The following is a 21584-nucleotide window of genomic DNA, read 5'->3' as shown; positions in this document are numbered from 1 at the left end:
AATCTGGGTGGGCACCATCTAATCAGTTGCCAGCGCCACTAGAATAAACTAAGCAGAAGAACATGGAAAACTAGACTTGCTGAGTCTTCCAGCCTCCAACTTCTCCCGTGCTGCATGCTTCCTGTCTTCGAACATCAGACTCCAGGTTCTTCTGCTTTTGGACTCTTGAATTTACACCAGTGATCTGCTAGGGGCTCTCGGGCCTTCAGCCACAGACTAAAGCCTGCAATGCTGGCTTCAATACGTTTGAGGTTTTGGAACTCAAACTGCCTTTCTTGCTCCTCAGCTTGCAGACAGCCTATTTTGGGACTTCGCCTTGTGATTGTGTAAGTTAATACTCCTTAACAAACCCTGCTTCACATACACATCTATCCATCAGTTCTGTCCTTCTACAGATCCCTAACTAATACAGTGTGAAACAGTACAATCTAGCCATCTGATGGCTGCACATCCTGCACATGTACCCCATTTTTCCAATCAGTATTCTGATTTTTGTTTTGTTTTGATTTGCTATGGTTTGGTTTGGTTTTTTTGAGAGGGAGTCTTGCTCTTGTTGCCCAGGCTGGAGTGCAATGGCGTGATCTCGGCTGGCTGCAACCTTTGCCCCTGGGTTCTATCGATTCTCCTGCCTCAGCCTCCTGATTAGCTGGGATTACAAGTACCCGCACCATGCCCAGCTAAGTTTTTGTATTGTTAGTAGAGACGATGTTTCACCATTTTGGCCAAGCTGGCCTCGAACTCCTGACCTCAGGTGATCCACCCACCTCGGCCTCCCAAAGTGCACACTATTCTGTTTGCAGACTGAAATATGAGTTGGCGAGGAAGATGATATAGACCAAGACGATGTTTACGACTTGCTCAGCTGATTGGGCCTATGCTTGTGAGTGACTTAACATTTGATGTTTTCTATTAGCAGAATTTTTTTTGTGTGATAGTGTTGTTGAACTAGTATAGATGCACTGATAAAGGTCTGCCATGTTGACAAAAAACCATTGCGGCATCTCATGAAGGAAACAGTAACCCAAGAGGACTACATACTGGTTTTGCCTGGATGTGGGAATTTGTGTTCCCCAGATTTGACTAGTGATTTCCTCCTCATGCTTATTCATAGCTCATTACACTAGCACATAGCTAGTGTTGCAGCATGTCTTTAAACATGCATATGATCAGAAGTATCTATGTAATCTGTATATTCGTATTATTGACATGCATTGATAAGAAAAATTTTTTGTCTGCATGCGCACACACAAAACCCTCTTTTCCCAGGAGCCCAGTGTGCCAGAGCCTCAACAAGAAGAACCACCAGCTTAAAGTTGGGATCCTACACCTGGTCAGAAGACAGAAGAAGATCAGGGTGCAGCTGAGATTCAAGGTGGTGGGAAGGGAAAGAAAGAATGTCTATGGGGGGAGGAGGCCTATGTGTGCATCATGCCTTATGCCATGACCAGTAAGAGGAGGAAAGAAAACACTAGGAAAGGATCTCAAACATTTGCTGAGGGTTGGCTGGAAACGTGACGGGTATAGTTTGCAGCTTCCTGCAGTCCCTGGATATGATTAATCTTCTCTTTTTCTTCGAGATGCATTTTGTGGGCTTGAAAATACAGTCCTTCCTAAATCAGATGAAACCATTTAATTGGTTGTATAAAAATGTACATTATTTCACTAGTTTAACTTGATATTCTTAGGATGTTGCAGTGAGATCTTCTCAGCCATGGTGTTCACAGTGTTGTAAGCACCCTTTAATAGCATGTGGAGTGCCAAGTCGCCCTACCTTATAATACCCTGAATAAAGCCCATTTGCAAAGGGATGTTAACCTCATTTTATAAATAAAACTGAGGCCCGGTGTGGTGGCTCATGCCTGTAATCCCTGTGCTTTGGGAGGCCGAGGCGGGTGGATAACTTGAGGTCAGGGGTTCGAGACCAGCCTGGCCAACATAGTGAAACCCTGTCTCTATGAAAAATACAAAAATTAGCTCGGCATGGTGGCACACACTCATAATCCCAGCTGCTAAGCAGGCTGCAGCAGAAGAGTTGCTTGAGCCCGAGTGGCATTGGTTGCAGTGAGCCAAGATTGCACCACTGCACTCCAACCTCGGTGACACAGCGAGACTCCGTCTCAAAAAATAAAAATAAAAATAAATAAATAAATAAGAAAACTGAGAATCAGAGGTTGAGACTTACCAAGAACACGACTCATGGAGAAGGAATTCATATTTTGTTTCAAGGTTTGCATTCTTCCCGCCTTCTGTTTTAGAAAATGTGAATGATTTTGCTTAAAAATGCTTAATACTTAAATGTGTCTGTACTATAAGGTAATTTGGTATTGGCTCAGGGCAAAACGCAGTTCAGTGAAGCAAGATAGCAACTCCAGAAAAGAGGCCAATGAATGACAGCCACTGTTTCCTTTGATTTATATTTTTGACCATATGTTTAGTAAAAGCTGGATAATTCTGGACAATGGCATACAGGTAACTGTGTTTGTAGGATTTTGAAGGGGCTTTTAAAAGTTGTTTTAATACTTTTATAATTAGAAAACTTCAAGTACGATAAGATTATCATGAAACAGAAACTGTTTCCTCAGCAGATAGCATTTTCAAACTAATCAGAGACAGAATTTGGGCCATGGATTATTTTAGCAATTCCCTGTTAAGGGGTTTCCAGAATATGACTGTCAACAATGCCCATTAATTTCTTTGCACTTCAGTTCCCATACTCTCACTGTTAGACAGTGATTTTGCTGTTATATTCCGTACTTTTTTCTTAATGACATTCATGTATGGAAAGTCACATATAGGGCCTTTCAACCTAAGAATTACTTTAATTAAGGTTAACCCCAACATTTTCAAGATACCTCAACAGGAGATGAGTGTCAGGACTATAGGATTTGTCATAGGCTCACCAATACATTGATCTAATCCTTCAGAAAATTACATTTAAGTTATGATTAAAATGCTATCCACGAGGCCATCTTCAGGTTTCCTAGGTAGCTGTGTGTTTATAATACACAATGGTAAAGTATGGGAAATGCAGGTGTGCTGAGACTTATCCTCAGATTGTCATTAAAAATAAGATATCATAATACAGGAAAACAAACGGGGACATCTTTGCATCACATTTATTACCACAGTAGCCTACAGGCTTTTATTGCACAACACTGAGGAAAAGAATAGGATCATTTCCTTATTTGTCATTCTTGTCTGGCTGCTCCAATCGATTTCCTTGGTATTTTTTAGTGCCTGACCTGGAAGCTGATCTCCAGGAGCTTTCTCAGTCAAAGACTGGGGATGAATGCGGAGATGGTCCTGATGTCCAGGGGAAGATTCTGACAAAGTCAGAGCAATTTAAAATGCCAGAAGGAGGTATGTTATCCATTAAGATTCAAAATTATGTGCTTTCTGTATTCCACAATATTACACTTTTCATAATAAAAAGAGAGAATATTACTGTCCCTTTAAAAACAGAATTCAAATGCAGACTTTATTTGTAAGGTGGTTCAGACCCCAGAAGCCTGACTGCAAAGCCGAAACACTATCAGATACAGACACAAATTGGGTGAAAGCCATATTGAACCATCAAATAGGAAAGCATTTTGTTACTTCTAAGTATAACCAACAGCTAACAATTTTCAGATTACTTTGTAATTTCTGTTTCTCACAAATATATAATGCATTTGTAATACCACTTTGTATGAAATATACTGATCTCTGAAGGAGATTCTAGTACCAGCTCCAACACGATTTGTGAGATTCTGGACAAATCACATCAATCCTACACCCATTTTTGCTTTTATTGAAAGTAGTGAATGCACATCAAATAGATTAAAATCCATTTCAGTGCTGATTTCTGCATGCTATGGTTCTGTTGGAAAGAATACACAGATATTCTGATTTTCATGATTTGTTTATCATAACAATCAGCTTTAGTCCAATTAAAATATCTGAGTTGAGACTTCATTGCTCCTAAGAAAATGAGAAGGCACTCTGCTTGATGCTTGTTTTCCTGTATGGAGACCTTCATGAGTGTTCTTGGATTTTGTCAAATCCTGAATTCTCTCAGGCTCTTAAACAATGATTGCATTTTTTTTTTCAGATGGGGTCTCACTCTGTCGCCCAGGATGGAGTGCAGTGTTCCGATCTCGGTTCACAGCGACTTCTGCCTCCCGGGTTCAAGTGATTCTCATGCCTCAGCCTCCCGTGTATTTGGGATTACAGGTGCCTGCCACCATGCCAACCAATTTTTTTATTTTTAGTAGAGACGAGGTTTCACCATGTTGGCCAGGCTGGGCTCGAACTCCTGACCTCAAGTGACCCACTCGTCTCGGCCTCCCAAAATGTTGGGAGTGATTACAGGGGTGAACCTCCTCCTGCGCCAGACCCAATGATTACATTTTAAAGTCTTCCCGCAGTGAAGCCTTGAATGACTGAGTAATAAAATCGATAGAGACAGTCAGGTTTTTGTGACCCATGAAGTAGGGAGCATGCATGTAGGTCAGTCATGCTCAAGGTGGTTGGAAGATGCCTGTGCTAAGCATGCTCCCTGTCCTCCTGTCAGTCTTCATGAGCTACTGTGTGTAATTAGATTGAAGACATATATGGTAACCTCTAACCATATCAGAGGTTATATTACAGGCTTCTGCCTTGAGTCATCAGATGATATGATTTAGAGTTCAAAGTCTATAATGTACTAAGTCCTGAGTAGTCCACATAAGTATTTTTCATACATGTTTTCCAAATTGCTGACTTAATTAGAAGAACTTCTGAATTTAAAGGAAGCACTGCACGTATAGGGAAGAAATTATCTAAATGTTTTTACTCCACACTGCTGAACCATTCCATTCGACTATTTACATTAAAGGATAGTTTACAGACGATTTCCAGGAGCCTATTGAACAAGCCTGAATTGTGTTCTTAGGACAGTCATAGCATTATATGCGTATCCTATTAAAATAGACAGCAAATTACATGATACAAGAAAATAATACTTAGAAATAAACAAAAGAGTCACAAGAGAAACTTAAGGGAAAAGGAAACAGGCAGTAAATGAAAGGTACGAATCATTAACCAAAGGAAAAGTAATCCAAATGTAATAAATTTAATAGATCGTTCTTTTGTGAAATATCTAGGAAGAGAGCATCCCGTAGCTTAAACATTCTTGAGGAAAATGGAAAAAGCACAACACGGAATATGAACAAGACACAGATATTGAATATAAGGCATGATTGAAAGGGAATACATTCTTGAACACTAATATTTTCAGAGTATGGATGAAATGGTTCACATACTAGGAACACCTACATTATTTAACATATACCTTTAATACCTGAATATCTGAACATCACAAAGACTGTGCATGAGCTTGTGAAATTTGCTGTTCGTCCCTCAAAACAGTTACTTTTAGAAGCAAATATTTAGCTTTTCCAGATGCCTTACTCTCAGTTTTCTTTCCCTCTCCATTTTTTTTTTTTGCCATACTGGATATGATGTATAACTCTTTCACGTTTTAATATCAATCATGATCGTGATACCTTAAAACTTATATGACCATTTAATTAAAACTAAAGCCCTTACTGGGGTAGAGCCAATTACCCTGTTATGCCCTGCACAGTGGAAGAAGCTCTCCTTAAAACTGAATCTGCAACAGAGACTCCCTTATAAAATGGTCTTCCCAGACTCCAGCTAAAATCAACCCTACTGGAGTGTCACATCCCATGAACAAATAGCCACATGCCCTGCCCATAAGGCTAACTTGCCAAACCCCAGAAATGGCTTCATCCCTTGCTCAAGGGGAGCCAGAGGGAGGAAGGCCAGCACTCAAAAAACAAGAGAAGCAATGCTTTTTTTCCTCTCCCAAGTATATTACCTAGACAATGGAGATATAATTAGCAAATCCCTGTAGTTTTTTTTTATATAATAACCTACGACAGGATATAAACTTAAAACCACATTTATCCTGAGTAGGATCCACTATAGTTACAGGTTTGGTGATTATAGGAAATGTCAAGACATCAGGGAAATTGAGTTTTCCTTGCAGGATCCATGAACATCTTCAACCAAAGCAGAAATAGCCTAATCACAAGAGAGGTGAGGGTTCAGGTCACCAAGTAAGGTTCAGTTGATTTGGGGTTGGAGGAGCTTCAAATCTTCTAAATCTTCGCATAATATAGCCCTGATAATTTAAATGAGACAGTGCTTCATAAACTTGGTTGAAATAAGAATTTCAATGGAGTCATAGTTTATTTAAAAAGAAAAATTTACCTCCAAGGGGCAGATGAAAGAGTCAGTGTTCCTCTTCTGAATGAAGGAGAAAACTCACAAATGTGAGTTTAATGTACATCTTAAAAGAAAACAGAGGCTGTTATCGGTGGTTCACATGTATAATCTCAACACTTTGGAAAGCAGAGGCAGGAGGATCGCTTTAACTCAGGAGTTCGAGACATGTTGTCTGTCATATGAGGGAGCTAAAAATGTTGATCTAATGGAGTAGAATTCTGGTGACCAGAGGCTGGGAACAGGGGGTGGGTGGGATGAAGAGAAGTTGGTTAATGGGTACATACAATTAAGTAAAAGGAATAACTTCTATTTGATAGCACAGTAGGGTGACTAATGGTAACAATAAATTATCATATATTTCAAAATGGCTAGAAGGGAAGATTTGAAATGTTCCCAGCACAAATAAATGATAAATGTTTGAGGTGATGGATATCCTAAATACCCTGATTTAACCATTATCCTTTGCATACATGTATCAAAGTGTCACATGTACCCCATAAATATGTACAACAATGTATCAATAAAAAAGAAATAAGTAAACAAAATACAATCTAATTTACAGTGGTGTATGTATACATAATGGAATACTATTCAGTCATATAAAAGAATGAAATCCCATCATTTGAGGCAACATGTATGGGCTTCAGATGTGTGAGCCTGGAGGACATTAAGTGAAATAAGCCAGACACAGAAAGATAAATACTGAATATTCTCATTGATATGTGGAAGCTAAAAGCTTTTATTTCATAGATGTAGAGAGTAGAATAGAGAATAGTAGAGTCTGGGAAGGGTGGGAGATGAACAGGTAGAGTTTAGTTAATGGATACAAAATTAAGACTAAATAGGAGGAATAATCTCTAGTGGTCTATACAGCACTGTAGGGTGACTATAGTTAACAATAATCTATTGTATATTTTCAAATAGCTATAAAAGAGGATTTTGAACGTTTCCAACACGAAGAAATGCTAAATGTTTGAGGTGGTGGATATGCTGATTATCCTGATTTGATCATTACAAGTTGTGTATGTGTATCAAAATATCACACTGTACCCTGTAAATATGTACAATTATTATGTATGAATAGGATATATGTACACACACACACACACACACACATATGTCCTCATTTACTAACAAAAAGCAACTAGCTAATCAAGGCCCCCTTCCTCTCCTTCCCTTTCCTATATGACCTACCACGCTCATAAGTTATCTAAAAGTAAGTAATGAGAACTGAAACCACACACACAGCTTACTGCCTATATGAACAAGAGTTTACTATTCCGCTGGCTTCATTAACATAACATTATTACTACAAGAATCTCTTGCCTGGGAAGATAAAAGTTGAACATAACTTTATTATTGATTCTAAGAACTGCTTAAAAGGCCTATCCACTGTTCAGTAAAAAGTGCCAAATGACAAACCCACAGCCAATATCATACTGAATGGACAAAAACTGGAAGCATTCCCTTTGAAAACTGGCACAAGACAGGGATGCCTTCTCTCACCACTCCTATTCAACATAGTGTTGGAAGTTCTGGCCAGGGCAATCAGGCGGGAGAAAGACATAAAGGGTATTCAATTAGGAAAAGAGGAAGTCAAATTGTCCCTGTTGGCAGATGACATGATTGTATATCTAGAAAACCCCATCGTCTCAGCCCAAAATCTCCTTAAGCTGATAAGCAACTTCAGCAGTCTCAAGATACAAAATCAATGTGCAAACATCACAAGCATTCTTATACACCAACAACAGCCAAACAGAGAGCCAAATCATGAGTGAACTCCTATTCACAGTTGCTTCAAAGAGAATAAAATACCTAGGAATCCAACTTACAAGGGACGTGAAGGACCTCTTCAAGGAGAACTACAAACCACTGCTCAATGAAATAAAAGAGGATACAAACAAATGGAAGAACATTCCATGCTCATGGGTAGGAAGAATCAATGTCATGAAAATGGCCATACTGCCCAAGGTAATTTAGAGATTCAATGCCATCCCCATCAAGCTACCAATGATTTTCTTCACAGAATTGGAAAAAACTACTTTAAAGTTCATATGGAACCAAAAAGGAGCCCGCATTGCCAAGTCAATCCTAAGCCAAAAGAACAAAGCTGGAGGCATCCCACTACCTGACTTCAAACTATAGTACAAGACTACAGCAACCAAAACAACATGGTACTGGTACCAAAAGAGAGATATAGACCAATGGAACAGAACAGAGCCATCAGAAATAATGCCACATATCTACAACTATCTGATCTTTGACAAACCTGACAAAAACAAGCAATGGGGAAAGGATTCCCTATTTAATAAATGGTGCTGGGAAAACTGGCTAGCCATATGTAGAAAGCTGAAACTGGATCCCTTCCTTACACCTTATACAAAAATTAATTCAAGATGGATTAAAGACTTACATGTTAGACCTAAAAACATAAAAACCCTGGAAGAAAACCTAGGCAATACCATTCAGGACACAGGCATGGGCAAGGACTTCATGTCTAAAACACCAAAAGCCATGGCAAAAAAAGCCAAAATTGACAAATGGGATCTAATTAAACTCAAGAGCTTCTGCACAGCAAAAGAAACCACCATCAGAGTGAACAGGCAACCTACAGAATGGGAGAAAATTTTTGCAGTCTACTCATCTGACAAAGGGCTAATATCCAGAATCTACAATGAACTCAAACAAATTTACAGGAAAAAAACAAACAACCCCATCAACAAGTGGGCAAAGGATATGAACAGACACTTCTCAAAAGAAGACATTTATGCAGCCAAAAAACACATGAAAAAATGCTCATCATCACTGGCCATCAGAGAAATGCAAATCAAAACCACAATGAGATACCATCTCACACCAGTTAGAATGGCGATCATTAAAAAGTCAGGAAACAACAGGTGCTGGAGAGGATGTGGAGCAATAGGAACACTTTTACACTGTTGGTGGGACTGGAAACTGGTTCAACAGTTGTGGAAGTCAGTGTGGCGATTCCTCAGGGATCTAGAACTAGAAATACCATTGGACCCACCCATCCCATTACTGGGTATATACCCAAAGGATTGTAAATTATGCTGCTACAAAGACACATGCACACATATGTTTATTGTGGCACTATTCATAATAGCAAAGACTTGGAACCAACCCAAATATCCAACAATGATAGACTGGATTAAGAAAATGTGGCAAATATACACCATGGAATACTATGCAGCCATAAAAAATGATGAGTTCATGTCCTTTGTAGGGACATGGATGAAGCTGGAAACCATCATTCTCAGCAAACTATCACAAGGACAAAAAACCAAATATCGCATGTTCTTACTCATAGGTGGGAATTGAACAATGAGAACACATGGACACAGGAAGGGGAACATCACACACTGGCGACTGTTGTGGGGTCGGGGGAGCGGGGAGGGATAGCATTAGGAGATATACCTAATGCTAAATGACGAGTTAATGGGTGCAGCACACCAACATGGCACATGTATAGAAAGAAAAGTACTGTATGATCTCACTTATGTGTGGAATCAGAAAGAAAGGTGGGGGGAGAAAGAGAATGAGAAAGGGAAAAAAGGAAAGAAAGAAGGAAAGAAAGAAAGAAGGAAAGGAAGGAAGAAGAAAGAAAGAGAGAAAAAGAAAGAAAGAAAGGGCAAGCAATAGGGAGATAGAAGAAAGAGCAAGCAATAGGGAGATAGAGAGTAAATTGGTGGTGATCAGGGACAGGGGAGGATAGGGGAGGAAATGGGGAGATGAAGGTCCAAGGATACAAAGTAGCAGATATGTAGGATGAACAAGTCTAGAGAGCTAAGGTACAACATGAGGATTGTTGCTATTATATTAGGCACTTTGGTTAAATAAGTAGATTTTAGCTGTTCTTGTCACACAGAAGTCACTGTGAGATGATATAATAGGTTAATTTCCTTCACTACATTAGCCACATTACTATCTTTTTGTAACCCATACCATCATGTTGTAAACCTCAAATATACACAATGATTTTTTTTTAAAAGGGACAAGGTTTTTGAAGCAATCAGAGTTTCTTGCCAACGAAGATGCCCCCAGGCCTCCATGGATTCCTCCAGTCTTCCTCATGAATGCCAGATGGTGGTGTGCAGGAAAAAGCTGGCAAGTGAATGTGGATTCCACTTGTGTCTGAGACTTTCTGGGATTCCAGCTCTCCCAATTGCCTGTGTTTGGCCTTTATGAATTTGTTACATTTTCAATTACTTCCTTCTTATCCCCTCTTATGACTGTCACTTCTTCCACATGTGCTCTGCCAGAGGTGATGCAGTTTGTGTGTCTCATCTCCCCTCAGAGAGACTAGCCACCCTTGGTATCAGTTCTCATGGCTGCCTTGTTACCCCAGCTAATTTATTTTTATTTTTTTGTAGAATCAAGGTCTCACTATGTTGCCAGGACTGGTCTCAAACTCCTGGCCTCAAGCAATCCTCTGACCTGGCCTCCCAAAGTGGTGGGAGTACAGGTGTGAGCCACTGTGCCGGGCTTTTTGCTCAGGTTTTAATCAGATTATTTGTTTTCTTACTGTTGAGTTCCTTATATATTTTAGGTCTTCACCCCTTCTCAGATGTATGGTTTGCAAATGTATTCTCTCATTCCATAGGTTGTCTTTGCACACTGTTGATTGTTTCCTTTGCTCTGCAGAAGTTTCTGAGTTTGAGATAATCTCATTCGTTTACTTTTGCTTTTGTTCCCTGCACTTTGGGGATTATATCCAAAAACTCATTGCCCAGACCAGCGTCATGGAGCTTTCTCCCTATGTTTTCTTCTAGTAGTTTCATAGATTCAGGTCTTACATTATACAATGTTAATTCATTTTAAGTTGACTTTTGTATATGGTGAGAGATGAGGATGGAATTTCAGTCCTCTGCATGTGGATATATCATTTTCCAAATACAATTTATTGAAGGTTGCCCTTCCCTTACTGTGTGTTCTTGGCACCTCTGTCAAAAACCAATTGATCGTAAGTGCATGGATTTACTTCTGGGCTCTCTATTCTGTTCCTTTGGGTCACATGTCTATTTTGGGGATGCCATAATACTTCAGTTCTCTTTCCGGATTTATATTCCTCAATTTTGTTGTCCTTGCTTCTCTCTGTCAGTTTTCATGTATTCCTTAGCTTTGCTCTATATTCTTTCCTTTGGAGAATTGATCCATCATTATAAGTTTAGGTGTTGGAAGTTACGGGGAGGCAAAACGATGCTCAATAGCCTCTTCCCTCAAAGGATATGCAATTTGGTTAAGGACACACATAAATTAATTAAAGTTTTTCTTTCTTTGTTTTTGAGACAGGGTCTGGCTTTGTCACATAGGCTGCACTGCAGTGGTGTGTTGCTACTTCACTGTAGCCTTGAGCTCCTGGGCACAAGTGATCCTCCTACCTCGACCTCCCATGGGAACTGGGATTACCAGTGTGAACCATCAAAACAAAACAAAACAAAAACAAGTGTGAACCATCAAACCCAGCCCAGAAACATGTCAATTTGTCATTATAATTTTTTAAATTGCATAATTCAATTTAATGTTGTCATAATTTTTTTCAAAGGAATTGTGTCTGGAGAAATTTATTGTTTTTAAGACTAAAATAGTCATTAAAAAGATGGATGCTGGCTGGGCACGGTGGCTCACACCTGTAATCCCAGCACTTTGGGAGGCCGAGGCAGGCAGACCACTTGAGGTCAAGAGTTCGAGATCAGCCTGGCCAAAATGGTGAAACCTCGTCTCTACTAAAAATACAAAAATTATCCAGGACTGGAGGCAAGTGCCTGTAATCCCAGCTACTCAGGAGGCTGAGGCAGGAGAGTTACTTGAGCGTGGGAGGCAGATGTTTCAGTGAGCTGATTGCGCCACTGAACTCCAGCCCAGGCAGTAGAGTGAGACTGTCTTAAAAAAAAAATGGATGCTAAAAAAAGAAAAAAACTTAAAGGCAGAATTAACATTTTGGATTAAAAATCAAAGTACACGAGGGGATAGATTCCTCATTTGCCCTGATGTGATTATTATGCATTGTATGCCTGTTTCAAAATATCTCATATACCCCATAAATATATACACCTTACTATGTACTCATAAAAATTAAAAATTAAAAAATAGAAAATTTGCCTGTGTTTGGCCTTTATGAATTTGTTACATTTTCAGTTCAGAAAAAATTCTGAGAAAAATCAAAAAGAAGAAAGTAATGTTCACTTTTTGAGGGACAAAGTTTCTCTTAATTGTTAACTGCTTGGAGTTACATAATTTAGCCATTGCTAATTCTATAGTGTTTTCATTCCAATTTTAACTTTAAAAATTTCATTAATTATGTTATCCAGTGGGTCTGAGGTAGAAGAATCAATGTTGTTGATGCTGCTTTCACAGCAAAGGGACTGGTTCCAGAGTCATTATAGTGGAGAAGATTGGGAGTTAGTAAAGGAGCCAACCTAAGTAAGTTTTGGACAAAAAAAAATACGAAAATAGCCACTTTCTGAACCCCTAAATGATGATAGATGAGGAAATATTTGGAAGAGGCTAAGGCAAATTTACAGATGACAGACTGTTAAACGGCTACTCTAAGAAGCAAAGATATCCTCGGGCATTCACATTGATGGACTTTTGCTTCTTGTCTGATGACTGAGCACCATGATTATTTCCCTTTGCTGTAATGATGAAAGAAATAAAGATAAAGATGGTATTGATGTCGTGAAATACTATTACAGCAAATATTGTAGCCTTCTTTCTTTCACAGAAAGCAGCATTCATTAACTTTAACCAAGAAAAATGGAAACTAAGGTCCTCTCTATCCTCCACCCCTAAATGATACCTAAAAAGGAAAATTGACATAACCAAGTGTGACCTTAATAGTGAGTGTCAACTTGATTGGATTGAAGGATGAAAATTATTGATCCTGGGTGTGTCTGTGAGGGTGTTGCCAAAGGAGATTAACATTTGAGTAAGTGGGCTGGGAAAGGCAGACCCACCCTTAATCTGGGTGGGTACCACCTAATCAGTTGTCAGTGCGGCTAGAATATAAAGCAGGCAGAAAAATGTGAAAAGGCTAGAGCAGTCTAGCCTCCCAGCCTACACCTTTCTCTCATGCTGGAAACTTCCTGCCCTTGAACATTGGACTCCAAGTTCTTCAGTTTTGGGACTCAGACTGGCTTTCCTTGCTCCTCCACTTGCAGATGGCCTATTGCGGGACCTTGTGATCTTGTGAGTTAATACTTAATAAACTCATATATATATATGTATATATATGTATATATGTGGATACATATGTGTGTGTACATATATACGCACACACATATATAGGAGATATATATATACACACACATATATATAGGAGCTATATATATATATATCTCTTATTAGTTCTGACCCTCTAGAGAACCCCAGCTAATAGGCCAAGAAAATGTATTCAAGATAGCACACTGCTATTTATTTTATCAAAGATTTGTGATAGTATATTCTGTCTGAGGGAATTTAATATTGATTTTCCTGATGTAAAATAATATTTCTTTTCTGATTAAAAAAGTAGTAGATGCTTTTTATAGAAACTTGTAAAATATGGAATAGCAGAATAAACACTAACAACCACAATTTCTCCAGTCTGAGGTAAACAATGTGTTGCACTTCTATCCAGTACCTTTTATAACTGATAAAAGTTGTATATATGTATACAACTAAGTTGTATATATGTATACAACTAAGTTGTATACATATATCAAAACATCACATTGTACACCATAAATACATATAATAGTTGTTAATTAAACAGGTTTTAAAAAAGAAAAAATAGTAAGTCAACAACCTTCGAACAATATATATACAGAAAAATTAGTCTTTATATGATATGTAGAGTTGATATTCTTCACACAGACAAAAAAACCCTTGAAAAGAAAAATAAATTTAAAGCACTACATAAGTAACAAGAAGAATAAATAACACAATAAAATAAAAAATTAGTACTAAAACAATTCAAAGTACAAAGCTATGGAAATAATTATGCAATCTAGTAATTTTAGAATGAAAAATAAGGCAAAATTGAGATTAAAATTTTCTCCATCAAAGTAGAAAACACTTAATTTTTTAAAAACAAGGAATACAGTGAAGCTGATCCTGGAAAAGGTCATGTTGGTAGGGAAGTTGGATTCCCATCATTCTTTCCCCCAGGCATGCACAACGACAAAGTAAACTGATATTGGACTGTTGTGTCAGAGCAGAATCCAGGAATGGAATGCCCTGCAGTGATGTAATTTTCCAAAGCAGTCAATAAATCTTTATAAGTTCCCAGATGAAGCAACATACCAGCCTCCCTCTGTTTATGATTTGTATATGGTGAGAGACGAGGGTCAAATTTCATTCATCTGCGTGTGGATGTACAATTTCCCCAATACCATTTATTGAAGGCTGCCCTCCCCTCACTGTCTGTGCTTGGCATCTTTGTCAAAAATCAATAGAGCGTAAGTGTGTGGATTTATCTCTGGGCTTAATGATTTTTCATTACTCTTTTCTTTACTGATGCTGAGCATGTAAAATTTAACAATAACAAATAAATTCATGATAAGAAATCTAACAAATCTGACTTTCTCAGTTACACTCCACTTGAAAACACATGAGTTTTGTCTGTTTGACTAGTACTTCCTTTCCTGGTGAGGTTCAGCAATAGATGAACTTTGTGAGCTTCAGTGACTACTTCCTACCTTTCCACGTAATTGTAAGAATAAAATAAATGATAGTGACAATAGTAGTGAAGATAGTATTAAAATAAGGCTGGGCTTGTTGGTTCATGCTTGTAATCCCAGCACTTTGGGAGGCCGAGGCAGAAGGATCACTTGAGCACAGGAGTTCCAGACCAGCCTTGGAAAAATAGTGGGATGTCCCATGTCAAAAAAAAAAAAAAATTAAACCATTAGCCTGGTGTGCTGTCACATGCCTGTACTACCAGCTAATAGGGAGGGTGACATGGCAGGATCCCTGAAGCCCGGGAGTTGCAGGCTGCAGTGACCCACATTAACATCACTGCGCTCCAACCTGGGCAACAGAATGAGACCCTGTCTCAGAAATAAAAAACGGTATTGAGATAAAGCTAACAGCAATACTATTATGGGCTGAATTGTGTCTGCTCAAAATTCATATGGTGAAGTCTTAACCCCTAGTGCCTAAGAATGTAACTGTATGTGACATAGGTGGGGTCTTTAAAGAGGTAATTAAGATAAATTAGGTCATTAGACTGGGCCCTAAGGCAATTTGCCCAGTGCCCTTATAAGAAGAGGAAATGAGGACACAGACACACGTACAGAGGGAGGACTAAGGCAGACACAGGGAGAAAACAGCTGACTACAAGGCAAGGAAGGACGCCTTAGAAGAAACCAACTCTGCTGACACCTTGATCTCAGACATGTAGCCTCCAGAATTGTGAGAAAATACATTTCTGTTGTTTAAGCCACCCAGTCGGTGGTAGTTATTGATGGCAGCCCTAACAAATGAATAAAAATCCTTTTAGTGCCCCTCAGGAGGTGAGCATTATCATATCTATTTTATGAACTAGCACTACTGCTCCTCCTACTAATTTAATGACCGCATAATGATGCCTGTATCTGAGCAACTGAGCAGTGATAAGAAAACTTCAAAACCTTCTGAACTATTTTACCTTAAGTCCATGACCCCGAGAGAATTTTCTCCCTTTCATGCTCTTCCTACTTCCACTACTACAATACTCTCACAAAATGCCAGGAACCCTCCTCCATTTGAATGACGTCTCCTAATGATTCATTCAGAAGACAGAAGCAATCTGCTGGGAACTCTTAGAGCTTCCCAAACCCAGTCTACCTGTGCTGTTCTGGCATTCTCTGTGGCCCTTCTGCATGCAATTGCTCCTGACTGAAGCCAGCCCCTCCCCTCAGCTCAGGATCACATAACTTCCACTTTCCCAAGGGCTTTGATCCTGCAATGATCACTTCTGCCTCTGAACCATCAACGGCTCCCTCTCTACTAGATTATTCCCCAAGCTAAGGAGGAACTCACCTTATTCCCCCATGTCCTTCTGTAGCCACTAACACATTTATCTGCTGCCCTTCACAGCAAAACTTCATGAACTTATACAACTTCACTTCATTGGAGTCCATTTTCATCCATTGCTCTAGTTTCAGAAAACCACAGGCCTTTTCCACAACTTAGGGTACAGCTGTTATCCTAACTTGTTATAAAACTGCTCACTGCTTTAGGGTATGGCTGTGAGCTCCTTACAGGCAGAGAGACCCACCATCTGTGCTGTCTGTCACTGAGTACCTACTATTCAGTGTTGTATTATGGGACTAGGGACACGGTGCCTACACAATGCTGCTCTTGCTTTTGTTGTGTCTGCAAACAATCAACTACTTGGATCCATTTGGGCTCATTATCTCCTTATTGACCAAATCTATGAATATGTTACATGGCAAACTAACAACTGCAGTGGTGATCCTTGTGGCCAGGGCTGCTTAGGGACTGCTTGAGCACTTGACACACTACTGTATTGAGTTGTGTGGCATTGCATGCCCAGAATATTGATTTATTCTTCATGGCATCGCACACAGCAAACAAGTTTTCTGCACGGACAATTGACTTAGGTTTGGCCTTGTCACACCTCAGTTTTTTAGAAATCCACTTTAGAATCGATCCCATGTCTGACACCAGCTAAACTGCTAATTCATTAACATATTCATTGAAATCAAATAATTTTGTGAAGTCAAATGCATTTTAAAAGGTAACTTGACATTCCTACTTGAAATTCAAAAGCAGATATCACATACAAGAGATGTAGTTTTAAAGAAATATGGAAGGAAAAAGTTTGAAATCTTAAAGGAAACAAGGAAATCTAGTAAACCAAATTTATCTGCAAAGCAATGCCTACTTGGTATGTTATTTCATTGATTCTTCATAGCAAGTAATTAGTGTAACTATTGTAATTTCTACTTTAGAAATGAGGAAATGGTCCCAAACATTGCAAGTATCTTGCCCACCATCTCAAGGCCAGTGTGTGGGAGGCAGGATGGAAACCCATGGCTAATTCATGTCATAGCCTCTAAAGAGAGAGTGTAGGTAGGACCCAAGTCATCTTGCTTCAGCAAGTTGCCCTGGTTGCTTTCCCCTTTCTTCTACCTAAGCCCTAATTCTTCCATCCAGTTCTACAGCCTAGGAACTTCTTACATATTTTGTGGCAAATTGGATATCGTAACAAAGGAAGCAGATGAGGAGACACATAAGGTGAGGTACGGGGGAAGGGGCAGGGAGCTTCCATGCCCTCTATGCGCAAGCTGCCCTCCATGTGTTCAGCTAGACGGAAGCTCTCTGAACCATGTCCTTTTCGGTTTTCATTATGTAGGTGTCATTGATTAAACTGTTGGCCCGCCATTTGTGATCAACTTAACCTTCAGCCCTTGTCCCTTCCCTGAAGGTTGTGGGTGGGGCTGAAAGGCCCAACTCTTTTCTTCCCCATCCTAGAGCTACCTAGGTGCTGCTAGCCATCAGTCAATTCACTAGCATACAAAAAGACACCACTTTGTGGAGATTCTAAAAATTGTAGGCGTTGTATGCCTGGAAGCAGGGTCTAGAACCAAATACGTGTTTCACAATATCACACCTGTGCATACCAGCTCAATCACAATACAAAATTTCAAAAATGATTTTTAATTTTTTTTGAAATTGAGTCTCCATTCCAAAATAATTTAACCACATCCTGGACCTCTTGGGGGCCCATGAGGTCCCACCTTAACCTCCAGATTAGCTGGGACTACAGCTACATACATATATGCATACATTCATGCATTTATTCTTTTATTTTTTAAAAAAGGGGGTCTCTTTCTGTTGGCCAGGTTGGTCTCATCTCCTGTGCTCAATCAATCCTCCTGCCTCAGCATCCCAAAGTGCTGGGATTAGAGGCTTGAGCTACCACATCAAGCCACAGTTTTCAATAGTATCAAATACCTGGGAATAAAATGAACAAAAGATGTGCAAGACTTTTTTGGTGAAAGTTGCAAAACTTTATTGAAATATTTTTAATTCAAATATCTCTAATATAAAACCAGTTTGTGTTGTTTCAGCTTGTCTTCATTTAAAACTGTGGTTGCTTTTCTCCTATAATAGAAACATAAAAGTTGGGAACATTACTAGGAGAATTATATTCAGATGAAATTAAAGATATGGGAAGGACACCAAAATTTTAGTTTTATACAGTGGACAAAAACAAGAAGTCTAAGAGTCACCCTTTTGCTTACATTGAGGTAGACCTCTGTAGAGACTTCGACGATAAACATCCAAGCATATGCATTAAAAACATTTTAAAAACACACCCTGCTTTCTAGTCCTGCAAGGAAACCAAAAGATAGTCCAAGGTCCGAACATGTGCATAGTTTTACTCAAAATATCAGCACCACACAAAATACCTAAGAAACTAAAGGAATTTACAAATAATGTGTACTTTTTCTGTAAACTTGCTTTTAATGTTTTGGCTTCAAACTATGGTCTGGATGCCTAATAGGCTCCTGGAAATACCCTGAAAAGTATCTTTGGAGAAATCAGTTAATGTCACATTAGGAACTGCATACAATATGGTGAAAGCCTTGTTTGAATAAAGGAAGAGTGAAGGGGTAGACATGATGAAGCTGTCATGCCTGGGAGACCATGGATTTACCCATAATATGAAGCAGCAGCCGAAGCTGTTGTCTATTATGAAAAATACATGTACTCACAGCATTTAACAATAGTCCCTCCAACTGCAAGAGAGCTGGATCCCTGGATCCCTTAACCACTGTTCTGCTCCAGATAATATATGGGGGAAAGGTGCAGCCTCATGCTAACGTTAATTTTTGTTTTCTCCTGCAGGCAGGTAGACAAAGGACTCAATAATTGCCAAAGAGCTTTGCACAGGCCAAAAATCCTGAACATTTGAATTGCTCTTTCATCCAAGTGGGAGGAAAATTATCAGCTTCCTGGTTTGGAGCAAAGCCTCAGAAAACCCTTAAGCCTTAGATTTTAAAAGTCGGGTAAAAGTGGCTGCATGCACTGGCTCACACCAGGAATTCCAGCATTATTGGAGGCTGAGGCAGGAGAATCACTTGAGGCCAGGAGTTCAAGACCAGCCTGGACAGCATAGTGAGACTCTTGCTCTACACAATTTAAAAAATTAGCTGGGCATGGTGACACATGCCTGTAGTCCCATCTATTCAGGAAGGTAAGGCAGGAGGATCACTTTAGCTCAGGAGTTTCATGTCGTGGTGAGTTGTGAGTCCTCCAGTGTACTCCAGCCTGGGCAACAGAGAGAAATCCTGTCTGAAAAAGGGTGGGGGGGTTGTGAAGGCACATTCCAGCCTTGTCTTCAGCTGGGCACCCACTGCTACAGCCCCCTCCCAACATTTAAGCCAGGATCTCTCTTAGCCACAGTACTTGTAACTCTTTGAATGCTGAATTTACTGCTAGGAGTTTGATGGAAATTTCAATGAGATGGATGAAATCAGGGAAAGTTTTAAACAGGCCTTGCATTTTGTGGCTATTACATCTGGATATATGATATTGATGGAAGGTGGCCAGCAGTTTGACTACTCAACGCAGCAGCCACAAATAAGGAATTCAACTTTTCTACACTTCTCACTGGATAAGTGAGAGACAAAAGGGATGGAGGTTATGTAAACTGATTTTTACAATTTTTATAAATTCAGGATTTCATCCTGACCATTTCTTAAACATGATGAATCTTTTCACTAAATTTATATTATAATGTGTTTTTCTGAAAATGCTTTTGTTCCTTCTGCATACCACCCTTCCAGAAAGAATAAAAGGTTTGGAGGAAGAAACGGGATGATTAAAGGGATAAAAACTTTTCATCACAGAATACTTCATGCTGATTTTCTATCAGCTGGAGGAAACAGGAAACCTGGCACATGAGGAGAGGCAAGGGAGGGAAGGGTGACATCGGTTGTCTTTGTTTTTCAAAACTGTTCCTGGAAACTCTCCACTTTTCCTCAAGCAATACTTCCCATGCAGGCTTTCCAAGCTGTTGTGAGCCAACGTTGAAATCACACTGACTGCTGAGCCCACGATCACCTTATAGGTATTCAGGGAAATTAGTTACCAGTCGAGAGATTTAAATGTGTAATAACACAACCTAAAAAAAAGGGTAGAGGTGTGAATTGATTGAGTCTACAGAAGTAGTTAAATTCATTGTACACATGGTTGAAAACCCAGAACCAGATAAGGAAGTGATTAATCAAAGCATGTATAAAAATTGGCCAAAATGGGAAAATCACTTGAGCCCATGTGTTTGAAAGCAGCCTGAGCAACACAGTAACACCCTGCATCTGAAAAAATAATTAAATACATTAGGTGTATTTAATTATATATTATATTATATTCAAAATACATGAGGGGAACACCCATACATGAGAAAGAAGATACAAACACATCTGCACTTATAGTAGGAGATTTCAACATTTCTCTCAGCAATTGGTAGAAACAGTGTACAAGAAAATCAGATATATATATATATATATATATATATATGCGCAGAAGTCTTGAACAATGGTATCAACCAACTCGGCCTAATTGTTATTTATAGAACAACAACAGAATATACATTCTTCACAAGTGCACATGGAATGTTCACCGAGATAGACCTTATTGTGGGCCAAAAAACAAATCTCAACAAATTCTAAAGGAATGAAATCTTACAAAACATGTTTTGTGACCACAAAAGAATTGAAATAGAAATTAGTTGTAGAAAGATATATGGAATCCCTGAAATATTGGAAATTAAACGACACTTTTAAGTAACGCAGGGATGAAAGAATAAATTGTAGAGAAAATTTGAAAATGAAAACACAGCCTATCAAAAAATGCAAGATAACACAGTAAAGCAGTGCACAGAGGGAAATTTATAGCATTCAATACTTATATCAGAAAGGAAGAAATGTCTCACGTCAATTACCTAAGCTTCCACATTAAGAAACTAGAAAAACAGTTGACCGGGCATGGTGGCTCACGCCTGTAATCCCAGTACTTTGGTAGGCCAAGGCAGGCAGATCACAAGGTCAGGAGTTCAAGACCAGCCTGACCAACATGGTGAAACCCTGGCTCTACTAAAAATACAAAAATTAGCTGGGTGTGGGGGCACGCGCCTGTAATCCCAGCTACTCAAGTGGCTGAGGCAGCAAAATCGCTTGAACTGAGGAGGCAGAGGTTGCAGTGAGCCAAGATCGTGCCATTGCACTCCAGCCTGGGTGAAGGAGCGAGACTCTGTCTCAAAAAAAAAAAAAAAAAAAAAATTAGCTGGGCATAGTGGCTGA

At 39.2% G+C, this 21584-nt stretch overlaps 2 pseudogenes; one reads left to right on the top strand and one right to left on the bottom strand.

Moving 5' to 3' along the window:
- LOC129138673 (X antigen family member 5-like) overlaps positions 1 to 21584 on the bottom strand; it is a 37868-nt pseudogene that overhangs the window by 7339 nt on the left and 8945 nt on the right.
- On the top strand, positions 809 to 19905 carry LOC100608818 (uncharacterized; annotated as a pseudogene).

Source organism: Pan troglodytes, chromosome X (assembly GCF_028858775.2).
Source record: "Pan troglodytes isolate AG18354 chromosome X, NHGRI_mPanTro3-v2.0_pri, whole genome shotgun sequence".
Lineage (NCBI taxonomy): Eukaryota > Metazoa > Chordata > Mammalia > Primates > Hominidae > Pan > Pan troglodytes.
This window is presented reverse-complemented; position numbering and strand designations above follow the sequence as displayed.